Source organism: Oscarella lobularis, chromosome 18 (assembly GCF_947507565.1).
Source record: "Oscarella lobularis chromosome 18, ooOscLobu1.1, whole genome shotgun sequence".
Classification (NCBI taxonomy): Eukaryota; Metazoa; Porifera; class Homoscleromorpha; order Homosclerophorida; family Oscarellidae; genus Oscarella; species Oscarella lobularis.
In genome coordinates, this window is record NC_089192.1 from 504550 (window position 1) to 520624 (window position 16075).

The 16075-nt window shown below is 32.9% G+C and overlaps 1 protein-coding gene across 1 annotated transcript in view; it reads left to right on the top strand.

The window, feature by feature from the left end:
• The window catches only part of LOC136197919 (serrate RNA effector molecule homolog B-like), a 33020-nt gene that overhangs the window by 15263 nt on the left and 1682 nt on the right, over positions 1–16075 (top strand). The window lies entirely within an intron of this gene.

Below are 16075 nucleotides of genomic sequence, written 5' to 3' on the forward strand. Positions count from 1 at the left end.
TTTAGGCTTTTAGAATCAAAGATTAGGCCCTAAATTTAATATTTTGGACTTAACAGTCAAAGATTAGGTCCTCAATTAGTATTTAGGCCCTAAGAATCAAAGATTAGGTCCTCAATTTAATATTTAGGCCTGAAGAATCAAAGATTAGGTCCTCAATTTAATATTTTGTTCTTAAGAATCAAAGATTAGGCCCTCAATTTAATATTTAGGCCCTTAGAATCGAAAGATTAGGCCCTCAATTTAATATTTAGGCCCTAAGAATCAAAGATTAGGCCCTCAATTTAAAATTTAGGCTCTAAGAATCGAAGATTAGGACCTCAATTTAATATTTAGGCCCTAAGAATCAAAGATTATGCCCTCTATTTAAAATTTAGGCCCTCAATTTAATATTTAGGCCCTAAGAATCAAAGATTAGGCCCTCAATTTAATATTTAGGCCCTAAGAATCAAAGATTAGGTCCTGAATTTAATATTTAGGCCTTAAGGACCAAAGATTAGGCCCTCAATTTAATATTTAGGCCCTAAGAATGGAAGATTAGGCCCTCAATTTAATATTTAGGCCCTAAGAATCAAAGATTAGGTCCTCAATTTAATATTTAGGCCCTAAGAATCGAAAGATTAGGCCCTCAATTTAATATTTAGGCCCTAAGAATCGAAGATTAGTTCCTCAATTTAATATTTGGGTTCTAAGAATCGATGATTTGGCTCTCAATTTAATATTTAGGCCCTAAGAATCGAAGATTAGGCACTCAATTTAATATTTAGGCCTTAAGAATCAAAGATTAAGTCCTCAATTTAATATTTAGGCCCTAAGAATCAAAGATTAGGTCCTCAATTTAATATTTAGGCCCTAAGAATCGAAGACTAAGCCGTCAATTTAATATTTAGGCCCTAAGAATGGAAGATTAGGCCCTCAATTTAATATTTAGGCCCTAAGAATCAAAGATTAGGTCCTCAATTTAATATTTAGGCCCTAAGAATCGAAGATTAGTTCCTCAATTTAATATTTGGGTTCTAAGAATCGATGATTTGGCTCTCAATTTAATATTTAGGCCCTAAGAATCGAAGATTAGGCACTCAATTTAATATTTAGGCCTTAAGAATCAAAGATTAAGTCCTCAATTTAATATTTAGGCCCTAAGAATCAAAGATTAGGTCCTCAATTTAATATTTAGACCCTAAGAATCAAAGATTAGGCCCTCAATTTAATATTTAGGCCCTAAGAATCAAAGATTAGGTCCTCAATTTAATATTTAGGGCTTAAGAATCAAAGATTAGGCCCTCAATTTAATATTTAGGCCCTAAGAATCAAAGATTAGGTCCTCAATTTAATATTTAGGGCTTAAGAATCAAAGATTAGGCCCTCAATTTAATATTTAGGCCCTAAGAATCGAAGATTAGGCCCTCAATTTAATATTTAGGCCTTAAGAACCAAAGATTAGGGCCTCAATTTAATATTTAGGCCCTAAAAATCGAAGATTAGGACCTCAATTTAATGTTTAGGCCCTAAGAATCAAAGATTAGGTCCTCAATTTAATATTTAGACCCTAAGAATCAAAGATTAGGCCCTCAATTTAATATTTAGGCCCTAAGAATCAAAGATTAGGTCCTCAATTTAATATTTAGGGCTTAAGAATCAAAGATTAGGCCCTCAATTTAATATTTAGGCCCTAAGAATCAAAGATTAGGTCCTCAATTTAATATTTAGGGCTTAAGAATCAAAGATTAGGCCCTCAATTTAATATTTAGGCCCTAAGAATCGAAGATTAGGCCCTCAATTTAATATTTAGGCCTTAAGAACCAAAGATTAGGGCCTCAATTTAATATTTAGGCCCTAAGAATCGAAGATTAGGACCTCAATTTAATGTTTAGGCCCTAAGAATCAAAGATTATGCCCTCAATTTAAAATTTAGGCCCTAAGAATCAAAGATTAGGTCCTCAGTTTAATATTTAGGCCTTAAGAATCAAAGATTAGGCCCTCAATTTAAAATTTAGGCCCTAAGAATCAAAGATTAAGTCCTCAATTTAATATTTAGGCCCTAAGAATCGAAGATTAGGCCCTCAATTTAAAATTTAGGCCCTAAGAATCAAAGATTAGGTCCTCAATTTAATATTTATGCCCTAAGAATGGTAGATTAGGCCCTCAATTTAATATTTAGGCCCTAATAATCAAAGATTAGGCCCACAATTTAATATTTAGGCCCTAAGAATCAAAGATTAGGTCCTCAATTTAATAGTTAGGCCTTAAGAATCAAAGATTAGGCCCTGAATTTAAAATTTAGGCCCTAAGAATCAAAGATTAGGCCCTCAATTTAAAATTTAGGCTCTAAGAATCGAAGATTAGGACCTCAATTTAATATTTAGGCCCTAAGAATCAAAGATTAGGCCCTCAATTTAAAATTTAGGCCCTAAGAATCAAAGATTATGTCCTTAATTTCATATTTAGGCTTTAAGAATCAAAGATTAGGCCCTCAATTTAAAATTTAGGCGCTAAGAATCGAAGATTAGGCCCTCAATTTAAAATTTAGGCCTTAAGAATCAAAGATTAGGCCCTCAATTTAATATTTAGGCTTTTAGAATCAAAGATTAGGCCCTAAATTTAATATTTTGGACTTAACAGTCAAAGATTAGGTCCTCAATTAGTATTTAGGCCCTAAGAATCAAAGATTAGGTCCTCAATTTAATATTTAGGCCTGAAGAATCAAAGATTAGGTCCTCAATTTAATATTTTGTTCTTAAGAATCAAAGATTAGGCCCTCAATTTAATATTTAGGCCCTAAGAATCAAAGATTAGGTCCTCAATTTAATATTTAGGTTCTAAGAATCAAAGATTAGGTTTTCAATTTAATATTTATGCCCTAAGCATCGAAGATTAGGCTCTCAATTTAACATTTAGGCCTTAAGAATCGAAGATTAGGCCCTCTATTTAATATTTTGGCCTTAAGAATCAAAGATTAGGTCCCCAATTTAATATTTAGTCCTTAAGAATCAAAGATTAGGCCCTCAATTTAATATTTAGGCTTTTAGAATCAAAGATTAGGCCCTAAATTTAATATTTTGGCCTTAACAGTCAAAGATTAGGTCCTCAATTAGTATTTAGGCCCTAAGAATCAAAGATTAGGCCCTCAATTTAAAATTTAGGCCCTAAGAATCAAAGATTAGGCCCTCAATTTAAAATTTAGGCCCTAAGAATCAAAGATTAAGTCCTCAATTTAATATTTAGGCCCTAAGAATCGAAGATTAGGCCCTCAATTTAAAATTTAGGCCCTAAGAATCAAAGATTAGGCCCTCAATTTAAAATTTAGGCCCTAAGAATCAAAGATTAAGTCCTCAATTTAATATTTAGGCCCTAAGAATCGAAGATTAGGCCCTCAATTTAAAATTTAGGCCCTAAGAATCAAAGATTAGGTCCTCAATTTAATATTTATGCCCTAAGAATGGTAGATTAGGCCCTCAATTTAATATTTAGGCCCTAATAATCAAAGATTAGGCCCACAATTTAATATTTAGGCCCTAAGAATCAAACATTAGGTCCTCAATTTAATAGTTAGGCCTTAAGAATCAAAGATTAGGCCCTGAATTTAAAATTTGGGCCCTAAGAATCAAAGATTAGGCCCTCAATTTAAAATTTAGGCTCCAAGAATCGAAGATTAGGACCTCAATTTAATATTTAGGCCCTAAGAATCAAAGATTAGGCCCTCAATTTAAAATTTAGGCCCTAAGAATCAAAGATTATGTCCTTAATTTCATATTTAGGCTTTAAGAATCAAAGATTAGGCCCTCAATTTAAAATTTAGGCGCTAAGAATCGAAGATTAGGCCCTCAATTTAAAATTTAGGCCTTAAGAATCAAAGATTAGGCCCTCAATTTAATATTTAGGCTTTTAGAATCAAAGATTAGGCCCTAAATTTAATATTTTGGACTTAACAGTCAAAGATTAGGTCCTCAATTAGTATTTAGGCCCTAAGAATCAAAGATTAGGTCCTCAATTTAATATTTAGGCCTGAAGAATCAAAGATTAGGTCCTCAATTTAATATTTTGTTCTTAAGAATCAAAGATTAGGCCCTCAATTTAATATTTAGGCCCTTAGAATCGAAAGATTAGGCCCTCAATTTAATATTTAGGCCCTAAGAATCAAAGATTAGGCCCTCAATTTAAAATTTAGGCTCTAAGAATCGAAGATTAGGACCTCAATTTAATATTTAGGCCCTAAGAATCAAAGATTATGCCCTCTATTTAAAATTTAGGCCCTCAATTTAATATTTAGGCCCTAAGAATCAAAGATTAGGCCCTCAATTTAATATTTAGGCCCTAAGAATCAAAGATTAGGTCCTGAATTTAATATTTAGGCCTTAAGAACCAAAGATTAGGCCCTCAATTTAATATTTAGGCCCTAAGAATGGAAGATTAGGCCCTCAATTTAATATTTAGGCCCTAAGAATCAAAGATTAGGTCCTCAATTTAATATTTAGGCCCTAAGAATCGAAAGATTAGGCCCTCAATTTAATATTTAGGCCCTAAGAATCGAAGATTAGTTCCTCAATTTAATATTTGGGTTCTAAGAATCGATGATTTGGCTCTCAATTTAATATTTAGGCCCTAAGAATCGAAGATTAGGCACTCAATTTAATATTTAGGCCTTAAGAATCAAAGATTAAGTCCTCAATTTAATATTTAGGCCCTAAGAATCAAAGATTAGGTCCTCAATTTAATATTTAGGCCCTAAGAATGGAAGACTAAGCCGTCAATTTAATATTTAGGCCCTAAGAATGGAAGATTAGGCCCTCAATTTAATATTTAGGCCCTAAGAATCAAAGATTAGGTCCTCAATTTAATATTTAGGCCCTAAGAATCGAAGATTAGTTCCTCAATTTAATATTTGGGTTCTAAGAATCGATGATTTGGCTCTCAATTTAATATTTAGGCCCTAAGAATCGAAGATTAGGCACTCAATTTAATATTTAGGCCTTAAGAATCAAAGATTAAGTCCTCAATTTAATATTTAGGCCCTAAGAATCAAAGATTAGGTCCTCAATTTAATATTTAGGCCCTAAGAATGGAAGATTAGGCCCTCAATTTAATATTTAGGCCCTAAGAATCAAAGATTAGGTCCTCAATTTAATATTTAGGCCCTAAGAATCGAAAGATTAGGCCCTCAATTTAATATTTAGGCCCTAAGAATCGAAGATTAGTTCCTCAATTTAATATTTGGGTTCTAAGAATCGATGATTTGGCTCTCAATTTAATATTTAGGCCCTAAGAATCGAAGATTAGGCACTCAATTTAATATTTAGGCCTTAAGAATCAAAGATTAAGTCCTCAATTTAATATTTAGGCCCTAAGAATCAAAGATTAGGTCCTCAATTTAATATTTAGGTCCTAAGAATCGAAAGATTAGGCCCTCAATTTAATATTTAGGCCCTAAGAATCGAAGATTATGCCGTCAATTTATTATTTAGGCCCTAAGAATGGAAGATTAGGCCCTCAATTTAATATTTAGGCCATAAGAATCAAAGATTAGGTCCTCAATTTAATATTTAGACCCTAAGAATCAAAGATTAGGCCCTCAATTTAATATTTAGGCCCTAAGAATCAAAGATTAGGTCCTCAATTTAATATTTAGGGCTTAAGAATCAAAGATTAGGCCCTCAATTTAATATTTAGGCCCTAAGAATCAAAGATTAGGTCCTCAATTTAATATTTAGGGCTTAAGAATCAAAGATTAGGCCCTCAATTTAATATTTAGGCCCTAAGAATCGAAGATTAGGCCCTCAATTTAATATTTAGGCCTTAAGAACCAAAGATTAGGGCCTCAATTTAATATTTAGGCCCTAAGAATCGAAGATTAGGACCTCAATTTAATGTTTAGGCCCTAAGAATCAAAGATTATGCCCTCAATTTAAAATTTAGGCCCTAAGAATCAAAGATTAGGTCCTCAGTTTAATATTTAGGCCTTAAGAATCAAAGATTAGGCCCTCAATTTAAAATTTAGGCCCTAAGAATCAAAGATTAAGTCCTCAATTTAATATTTAGGCCCTAAGAATCGAAGATTAGGCCCTCAATTTAAAATTTAGGCCCTAAGAATCAAAGATTAGGTCCTCAATTTAATATTTATGCCCTAAGAATGGTAGATTAGGCCCTCAATTTAATATTTAGGCCCTAATAATCAAAGATTAGGCCCACAATTTAATATTTAGGCCCTAAGAATCAAAGATTAGGTCCTCAATTTAATAGTTAGGCCTTAAGAATCAAAGATTAGGCCCTGAATTTAAAATTTAGGCCCTAAGAATCAAAGATTAGGCCCTCAATTTAAAATTTAGGCTCTAAGAATCGAAGATTAGGACCTCAATTTAATATTTAGGCCCTAAGAATCAAAGATTAGGCCCTCAATTTAAAATTTAGGCCCTAAGAATCAAAGATTATGTCCTTAATTTCATATTTAGGCTTTAATAATCAAAGATTAGGCCCTCAATTTAAAATTTAGGCGCTAAGAATCGAAGATTAGGCCCTCAATTTAAAATTTAGGCCTTAAGAATCAAAGATTAGGCCCTCAATTTAATATTTAGGCTTTTAGAATCAAAGATTAGGCCCTAAATTTAATATTTTGGACTTAACAGTCAAAGATTAGGTCCTCAATTAGTATTTAGGCCCTAAGAATCAAAGATTAGGTCCTCAATTTAATATTTAGGCCTGAAGAATCAAAGATTAGGTCCTCAATTTAATATTTTGTTCTTAAGAATCAAAGATTAGGCCCTCAATTTAATATTTAGGCCCTTAGAATCGAAAGATTAGGCCCTCAATTTAATATTTAGGCCCTAAGAATCAAAGATTAGGCCCTCAATTTAAAATTTAGGCTCTAAGAATCGAAGATTAGGACCTCAATTTAATATTTAGGCCCTAAGAATCAAAGATTATGCCCTCTATTTAAAATTTAGGCCCTCAATTTAATATTTAGGCCCTAAGAATCAAAGATTAGGCCCTCAATTTAATATTTAGGCCCTAAGAATCAAAGATTAGGTCCTGAATTTAATATTTAGGCCTTAAGAACCAAAGATTAGGCCCTCAATTTAATATTTAGGCCCTAAGAATGGAAGATTAGGCGTTCAATTTAATATTTAGGCCCTAAGAATCAAAGATTAGGTCCTCAATTTAATATTTAGGCCCTAAGAATCGAAAGATTAGGCCCTCAATTTAATATTTAGGCCCTAAGAATCGAAGACTAAGCCGTCAATTTAATATTTAGGCCTTAAGAACCAAAGATTAGGCCCTCAATTTAATATTTGGGTTCTAAGAATCGATGATTTGGCTCTCAATTTAATATTTAGGCCCTAAGAATCGAAGATTAGGCACTCAATTTAATATTTAGGCCTTAAGAATCAAAGATTAAGTCCTCAATTTAATATTTAGGCCCTAAGAATCAAAGATTAGGTCCTCAATTTAATATTTAGGCCCTAAGAATCGAAGATTAGTTCCTCAATTTAATATTTGGGTTCTAAGAATCGATGATTTGGCTCTCAATTTAATATTTAGGCCCTAAGAATCAAAGATTAGGCACTCAATTTAATATTTAGGCCTTAAGAATCAAAGATTAAGTCCTCAATTTAATATTTAGGCCCTAAGAATCAAAGATTAGGTCCTCAATTTCATATTTAGGTCCTAAGAATCGAAAGATTAGGCCCTCAATTTAATATTTAGGCCCTAAGAATCGAAGATTATGCCGTCAATTTATTATTTAGGCCCTAAGAATGGAAGATTAGGCCCTCAATTTAATATTTAGGCCTTAAGAACCAAAGATTAGGTCCTCAATTTAATATTTAGGCCCTAAGAGTCGAAAGATTAGGCCCTCAATTTAATATTTAGGCCCTAAGAATCAAAGATTAGGCCCTCAATATAAAATTTAGGCCCTAAGAATCGAAGATTAGGACCTCAATTTAATGTTTAGGCCCTAAGAATCAAAGATTATGCCCTCAATTTAAAATTTAGGCCCTAAGAATCAAAGATTAGGTCCTCAGTTTAATATTTAGGCCTTAAGAATCAAAGATTAGGCCCTCAATTTAAAATTTAGGCCCTAAGAATCGAAGATTAGGTCCTCAATTTAAAGTTGAGGCCCTAAGAATCAAAGATTAGGCCCTCAATTTAATATTTAGGCCCTAAGAATCGAAGATTAGGTCCTCAATTTAATATTTAGGCCCTAAGAATCGAAGATTATGCCCTCAATTTAAAATTTAGGCCCTAAGAATCGAAGATTAGGCCGTCAATTTAATATTTAGGCCCTAAGAATGGAAGATTAGGCCCTCAATTTAATATTTTGGCCTTAAGAATCAAAGACTAAGTCCTCAATTTAATATTTAGTCCTTAAGAATCAAAGATTAGGCCCTCAATTTAAAATTTAGGCTCTAAGAATCGAAGATTAGGACCTCGATTTAATATTTAGGCCCTAAGAATCGAAAGATTAGGCCCTCAATTTAAAATTTAGGCTCTCAGAATCGAAGATTACGACCTCAATTTAATATTTAGGCCCTAAGAATCAAAGATTAGGGCCTCAATTTAATATTTAGGCCCTAAGAATCCAAAGATTAGGCCCTCAATTTAATATTTAGGCCCTAAGAATCAAAGATTAGGTCCTCAATTTAATATTTATGCCCTAAGAATGGTAGATTAGGCCCTCAATTTAATATTTAGGCCCTAATAATCAAAGATTAGGCCCTCAATTTAATATTTAGGCCCTAAGAATCAAAGATTAGGTCCTCAATTTAATATTTATGCCCTAAGCATCGAAGATTAGGCTCTCAATTTAACATTTAGGCCCTAAGAATCAAAGATTAGGCCCTCAATTTAAAATTTAGGCTCTAAGAATCGAAGATTAGGACCTCGATTTAATATTTAGGCCCTAAGAATCGAAAGATTAGGCCCTCAATTTAAAATTTAGGCTCTCAGAATCGAAGATTAGGACCTCAATTTAATATTTAGGCCCTAAGAATCAAAGATTAGGGCCTCAATTTAATATTTAGGCCCTAAGAATCGAAAGATTAGGCCCTCAATTTAATATTTAGGCCCTAAGAATCAAAGATTAGGTCCTCAATTTAATATTTATGCCCTAAGAATGGTAGATTAGGCCCTCAATTTAATATTTAGGCCCTAATAATCAAAGATTAGGCCCTCAATTTAATATTTAGGCCCTAAGAATCAAAGATTAGGTCCTCAATTTAATATTTAGGCCTTAAGAATCAAAGATTAGGCCCTCAATTTAAAATTTAGGCCCTAAGAATCGAAAATTAGGCCCTCAATTTAAAATTTAGGCCCTAAGAATCAAAGATTAGGTCCTCAATTTAATATTTATGCCCTAAGCATCGAAGATTAGGCTCTCAATTTAACATTTAGGCCCTAAGAATCAAAGATTAGGCCCTCAATTTCAAATTTAGGCTCTAAGAATCGAAGATTAGGACCTCAATTTAATATTTAGGCCCTAAGAATCAAAGATTAGGCCCTCAATTTAAAATTTAGGCCCTAAGAATCAAAGATTATGTCCTCAATTTTATATTTAGGCTTTAAGAATCAAAGATTAGGCCCTCAATTTAATATTTAGGCCTTAAGAACCAAAGATTAGGGCCTCAATTTAATATTTAGGCCCTAAGAGTCGAAAGATTAGGCCCTCAATTTAATATTTAGTCCCTAAGAATCAAAGATTAGGCCCTCAATATAAAATTTAGGCCCTAAGAATCGAAGATTAGGACCTCAATTTAATGTTTAGGCCCTAAGAATCAAAGATTAAGCCCTCAATTTAAAATTTAGGCCCTAAGAATCAAAGATTAGGTCCTCAGTTTAATATTTAGGCCTTAAGAATCAAAGATTAGGCCCTCAATTTAAAATTTAGGCCCTAAGAATCGAAGATTAGGTCCTCAATTTAAAGTTGAGGCCCTAAGAATCAAAGATTAGGCCCTCAATTTAATATTTAGGCCCTAAGAATCGAAGATTAGGTCCTCAATTTAATATTTAGGCCCTAAGAATCGAAGATTATGCCCTCAATTTAAAATTTAGGCCCTAAGAATCGAAGATTAGGCCGTCAATTTAATATTTAGGCCCTAAGAATGGAAGATTACGCCCTCAATTTAATATTTTGGCCTTAAGAATCAAAGACTAAGTCCTCAATTTAATATTTAGTCCTTAAGAATCAAAGATTAGGCCCTCAATTTAAAATTTAGGCTCTAAGAATCGAAGATTAGGACCTCGATTTAATATTTAGGCCCTAAGAATCGAAAGATTAGGCCCTCAATTTAAAATTTAGGCTCTCAGAATCGAAGATTAGGACCTCAATTTAATATTTAGGCCCTAAGAATCAAAGATTAGGGCCTCAATTTAATATTTAGGCCCTAAGAATCGAAAGATTAGGCCCTCAATTTAATATTTAGGCCCTAAGAATCAAAGATTAGGTCCTCAATTTAATATTTATGCCCTAAGAATGGTAGATTAGGCCCTCAATTTAATATTTAGGCCCTAATAATCAAAGATTAGGCCCTCAATTTAATATTTAGGCCCTAAGAATCAAAGATTAGGTCCTCAATTTAATATTTAGGCCTTAAGAATCAAAGATTAGGCCCTCAATTTAAAATTTAGGCCCTAAGAATCGAAAATTAGGCCCTCAATTTAAAATTTAGGTCCTAAGAATCAAAGATTAGGTCCTCAATTTAATATTTATGCCCTAAGCATCGAAGATTAGGCTCTCAATTTAACATTTAGGCCCTAAGAATCAAAGATTAGGCCCTCAATTTAAAATTTAGGCTCTAAGAATCGAAGATTAGGACCTCAATTTAATATTTAGGCCCTAAGAATCAAAGATTAGGCCCTCAATTTAAAATTTAGGCCCTAAGAATCAAAGATTAGGTCCTCAATTTAATATTTATGCCCTAAGCGTCGAAGATTAGGCTCTCAATTTAACATTTAGGCCCTAAGAATCAAAGATTAGGCCCTCAATTTAAAATTTAGGCTCTAAGAATCGAAGATTAGGACCTCAGTTTAAAATTTAGGCCCTAAGAATCAAAGATTATGTCCTTAATTTCATATTTAGGCTTTAAGAATCAAAGATTAGGCCCTCAATTTAAAATTTAGGCGCTAAGAATCGAAGATTAGGCCCTCAATTTAAAATTTAGGCCTTAAGAATCAAAGATTAGGCCCTCAATTTAATATTTAGGCTTTTAGAATCAAAGATTAGGCCCTAAATTTAATATTTTGGCCTTAACAGTCAAAGATTAGGTCTTCAATTAGTATTTAGGCCCTAAGAATCAAAGATTAGGTCCTCAATTTAATATTTAGGCCTGAAGAATCAAAGATTAGGTCCTCAATTTAATATTTAGGCCTTAAGAATCAAAGATTAGGGCCTCAATTTAATATTTAGGCCCTAAGAATCGAAAGATTAGGCCCTCAATTTAATATTTAGGCTCTAAGAATCGAAGATTAGGACCTCAATTTAATATTTAGGCCCTAAGAATCGAAAGATTAGGCCCTCAATTTAATATTTAGGCCCTAAGAATCGAAGATTATGCCCTCTATTTAAAATTTAGGCCCTCAATTTAATATTTAGGCCCTAAGAATCAAAGATTAGGTCCTGAATTTAATATTTAGGCCTTAAGAGTCAAAGATTTGGCCCTCAATTTAATATTTCGGCCCTAAGAATCAAAGATTAGGCCCTCAATTTACTATTTAGGCCCTAAGAATCGAAGATTATGTCCTCAATTTAATATTTAGACCCTTAGAATCAAAGATTAGGCCCTCAATTTGATATTTAGACCCTAAGAGTCGAAGATTTGGCCCTCAATTTAAAATTTAGGCCCTAAGAATCAAAGATTAGGTGCTCAATTTAATATTTAGGCCTTAAGAATCAAAGATTAGGCCCTCAATTTAAAATTTAGGCCCTAAGAATCAAAGATTAGGCCCTCAATTTAAAATTTAGGCCCTAAGAATCAAAGATTAGGTCCTCAATTTAATATTTATGCCCTAAGCATCGAAGATTAGGCTCTCAATTTAACATTTAGGCCTGAAGAATCGAAGATTAGGCCCTCTATTTAATATTTTGCCTGAAGAATCGAAGATTAGGTCCTCAATTTAATATTTAGTCCTTAAGAATCAAAGATTAGGTCCTCAATTTAAAGTTTAGGCTCTAAGAATCAAAGATTAGGCCCTCAATTTAAAATTTAGGCCCTAAGAATCAAAGATTAGATCCTCAATTTAATATTTAGGCCCTAAGAATCAAAGATTAGGTCCTCAATTTAAAGTTTAGGCTCTAAGAATCAAAGATTAGGCCCTCAATTTAATATTTAGGCCCTAAGAATCAAAGATTAGGCCCTCAATTTACTATTTAGGCCCTAAGAATCAAAGATTATGTCCTCAATTTAATATTTAGACCCTAAGAATTATAAGATTAGGCCCTCAATTTGATATTTAGGTCCTAAGAATCAAAGATTAAGCCCTCAATTTAAAATTTAGGCCCTAAGAATCGAAGATTAAGACCTCAATTTAATATTTAGGCCGTAAGAATCGAAGATTAGTTCCTCAATTTAATGTTTAGGCCCTAAGAATCGAAGATTAGGCCCTCAATTTAAAATTTAGGCCCTAAGAATCGAAGATTAGGACCTCAATTTAATATTTAGGCCCTAAGAATCAAAGATTAGGGCCTCAATTTAATATTTAGGCCCTAAGAATCGAAAGATTAGGCCCTCAATTTAATATTTAGGCCCTAAGAATCAAAGATTAGGTCCTCAATTTAATATTTATGCCCTAAGAATGGTAGATTAGGCCCTCAATTTAATATTTAGGCCCTAATAATCAAAGATTAGGCCCTCAATTTAATATTTAGGCCCTAAGAATCAAAGATTAGGTCCTCAATTTAATATTTAGGCCTTAAGAATCAAAGATTAGGCCCTCAATTTAAAATTTAGGCCCTAAGAATCGAAAATTAGGCCCTCAATTTAAAATTTAGGCCCTAAGAATCAAAGATTAGGTCCTCAATTTAATATTTATGCCCTAAGCATCGAAGATTAGGCTCTCAATTTAACATTTAGGCCCTAAGAATCAAAGATTAGGCCCTCAATTTAAAATTTAGGCTCTAAGAATCGAAGATTAGGACCTCAATTTAATATTTAGGCCCTAAGAATCAAAGATTAGGCCCTCAATTTAAAATTTAGGCCCTAAGAATCAAAGATTATGTCCTCAATTTTATATTTAGGCTTTAAGAATCAAAGATTAGGCCCTCAATTTAATATTTAGGCCTTAAGAACCAAAGATTAGGGCCTCAATTTAATATTTAGGCCCTAAGAGTCGAAAGATTAGGCCCTCAATTTAATATTTAGTCCCTAAGAATCAAAGATTAGGCCCTCAATATAAAATTTAGGCCCTAAGAATCGAAGATTAGGACCTCAATTTAATGTTTAGGCCCTAAGAATCAAAGATTAAGCCCTCAATTTAAAATTTAGGCCCTAAGAATCAAAGATTAGGTCCTCAGTTTAATATTTAGGCCTTAAGAATCAAAGATTAGGCCCTCAATTTAAAATTTAGGCCCTAAGAATCGAAGATTAGGTCCTCAATTTAAAGTTGAGGCCCTAAGAATCAAAGATTAGGCCCTCAATTTAATATTTAGGCCCTAAGAATCGAAGATTAGGTCCTCAATTTAATATTTAGGCCCTAAGAATCGAAGATTATGCCCTCAATTTAAAATTTAGGCCCTAAGAATCGAAGATTAGGCCGTCAATTTAATATTTAGGCCCTAAGAATGGAAGATTAGGCCCTCAATTTAATATTTTGGCCTTAAGAATCAAAGACTAAGTCCTCAATTTAATATTTAGTCCTTAAGAATCAAAGATTAGGCCCTCAATTTAAAATTTAGGCTCTAAGAATCGAAGATTAGGACCTCGATTTAATATTTAGGCCCTAAGAATCGAAAGATTAGGCCCTCAATTTAAAATTTAGGCTCTCAGAATCGAAGATTAGGACCTCAATTTAATATTTAGGCCCTAAGAATCAAAGATTAGGGCCTCAATTTAATATTTAGGCCCTAAGAATCGAAAGATTAGGCCCTCAATTTAATATTTAGGCCCTAAGAATCAAAGATTAGGTCCTCAATTTAATATTTATGCCCTAAGAATGGTAGATTAGGCCCTCAATTTAATATTTAGGCCCTAATAATCAAAGATTAGGCCCTCAATTTAATATTTAGGCCCTAAGAATCAAAGATTAGGTCCTCAATTTAATATTTAGGCCTTAAGAATCAAAGATTAGGCCCTCAATTTAAAATTTAGGCCCTAAGAATCGAAAATTAGGCCCTCAATTTAAAATTTAGGTCCTAAGAATCAAAGATTAGGTCCTCAATTTAATATTTATGCCCTAAGCATCGAAGATTAGGCTCTCAATTTAACATTTAGGCCCTAAGAATCAAAGATTAGGCCCTCAATTTAAAATTTAGGCTCTAAGAATCGAAGATTAGGACCTCAATTTAATATTTAGGCCCTAAGAATCAAAGATTAGGCCCTCAATTTAAAATTTAGGCCCTAAGAATCAAAGATTAGGTCCTCAATTTAATATTTATGCCCTAAGCGTCGAAGATTAGGCTCTCAATTTAACATTTAGGCCCTAAGAATCAAAGATTAGGCCCTCAATTTAAAATTTAGGCTCTAAGAATCGAAGATTAGGACCTCAGTTTAAAATTTAGGCCCTAAGAATCAAAGATTATGTCCTTAATTTCATATTTAGGCTTTAAGAATCAAAGATTAAGCCCTCAATTTAAAATTTAGGCGCTAAGAATCGAAGATTAGGCCCTCAATTTAAAATTTAGGCCTTAAGAATCAAAGATTAGGCCCTCAATTTAATATTTAGGCTTTTAGAATCAAAGATTAGGCCCTAAATTTAATATTTTGGCCTTAACAGTCAAAGATTAGGTCTTCAATTAGTATTTAGGCCCTAAGAATCAAAGATTAGGACCTCAATTTAATATTTAGGCCCTAAGAATCAAAGATTAGGGCCTCAATTTAATATTTAGGCCTTAAGAATCAAAGATTAGGTCCTCAATTTAAAGTTTAGGCTCTAAGAATCAAAGATTAAGCCCTCAATTTAAAATTTAGGCCCTAAGAATCAAAGATTAGATCCTCAATTTAATATTTAGGCCCTAAGAATCAAAGATTAGGTCCTCAATTTAAAGTTTAGGCTCTAAGAATCAAAGATTAGGCCCTCAATTTAATATTTAGGCCCTAAGAATCAAAGATTAGGCCCTCAATTTACTATTTAGGCCCTAAGAATCAAAGATTATGTCCTCAATTTAATATTTAGACCCTAAGAATTATAAGATTAGGCCCTCAATTTGATATTTAGGCCCTAAGAATCAAAGATTAAGCCCTCAATTTAAAATTTAGGCCCTAAGAATCGAAGATTAAGACCTCAATTTAATATTTAGGCCGTAAGAATCGAAGATTAGTTCCTCAATTTAATGTTTAGGCCCTAAGAATCGAAGATTAGGCCCTCAATTTAAAATTTAGGCCCTAAGAATCGAAGATTAAGACCTCATTTTAATATTTAGGCCGTAAGAATCGAAGATTAGTTCCTCAATTTAATGTTTAGGCCCTAAGAATCGAAGATTAGGCCCTCAATTTAAAATTTAGGCCCTAAGAATCGAAGATTAAGACCTCAATTTAATATTTAGGCCGTAAGAATCGAAGATTAGTTCCTCAATTTAATGTTTAGGCCCTAAGAATCGAAGATTAGGCCCTCAATTTAATATTTAGTCCTTGAGAATCAAAGATTAGGCCCTCAATTTAATATTTAGGTCTTTAGAATCAAAGATTAGGCCTCAATTTATTATTTAGGCTCTAAGAATCAAATATTATGTCCTCAATTTATTATTTAGGCTCTAAGAATCAAAGATGAGGCCCTCAATTTAATATTGAGGCATTAAGAAATAAAGATCAGGTCCCCAATTTAATATCTAGGCTCTAAGAAATAAAGATTAGGCCCTCAATTTAATATTGAGGCCCTGAATATTAAAGATTAGGCCCTAAATTTTATATTCAGGCCGTAAGATATAAAGATTAGGCCC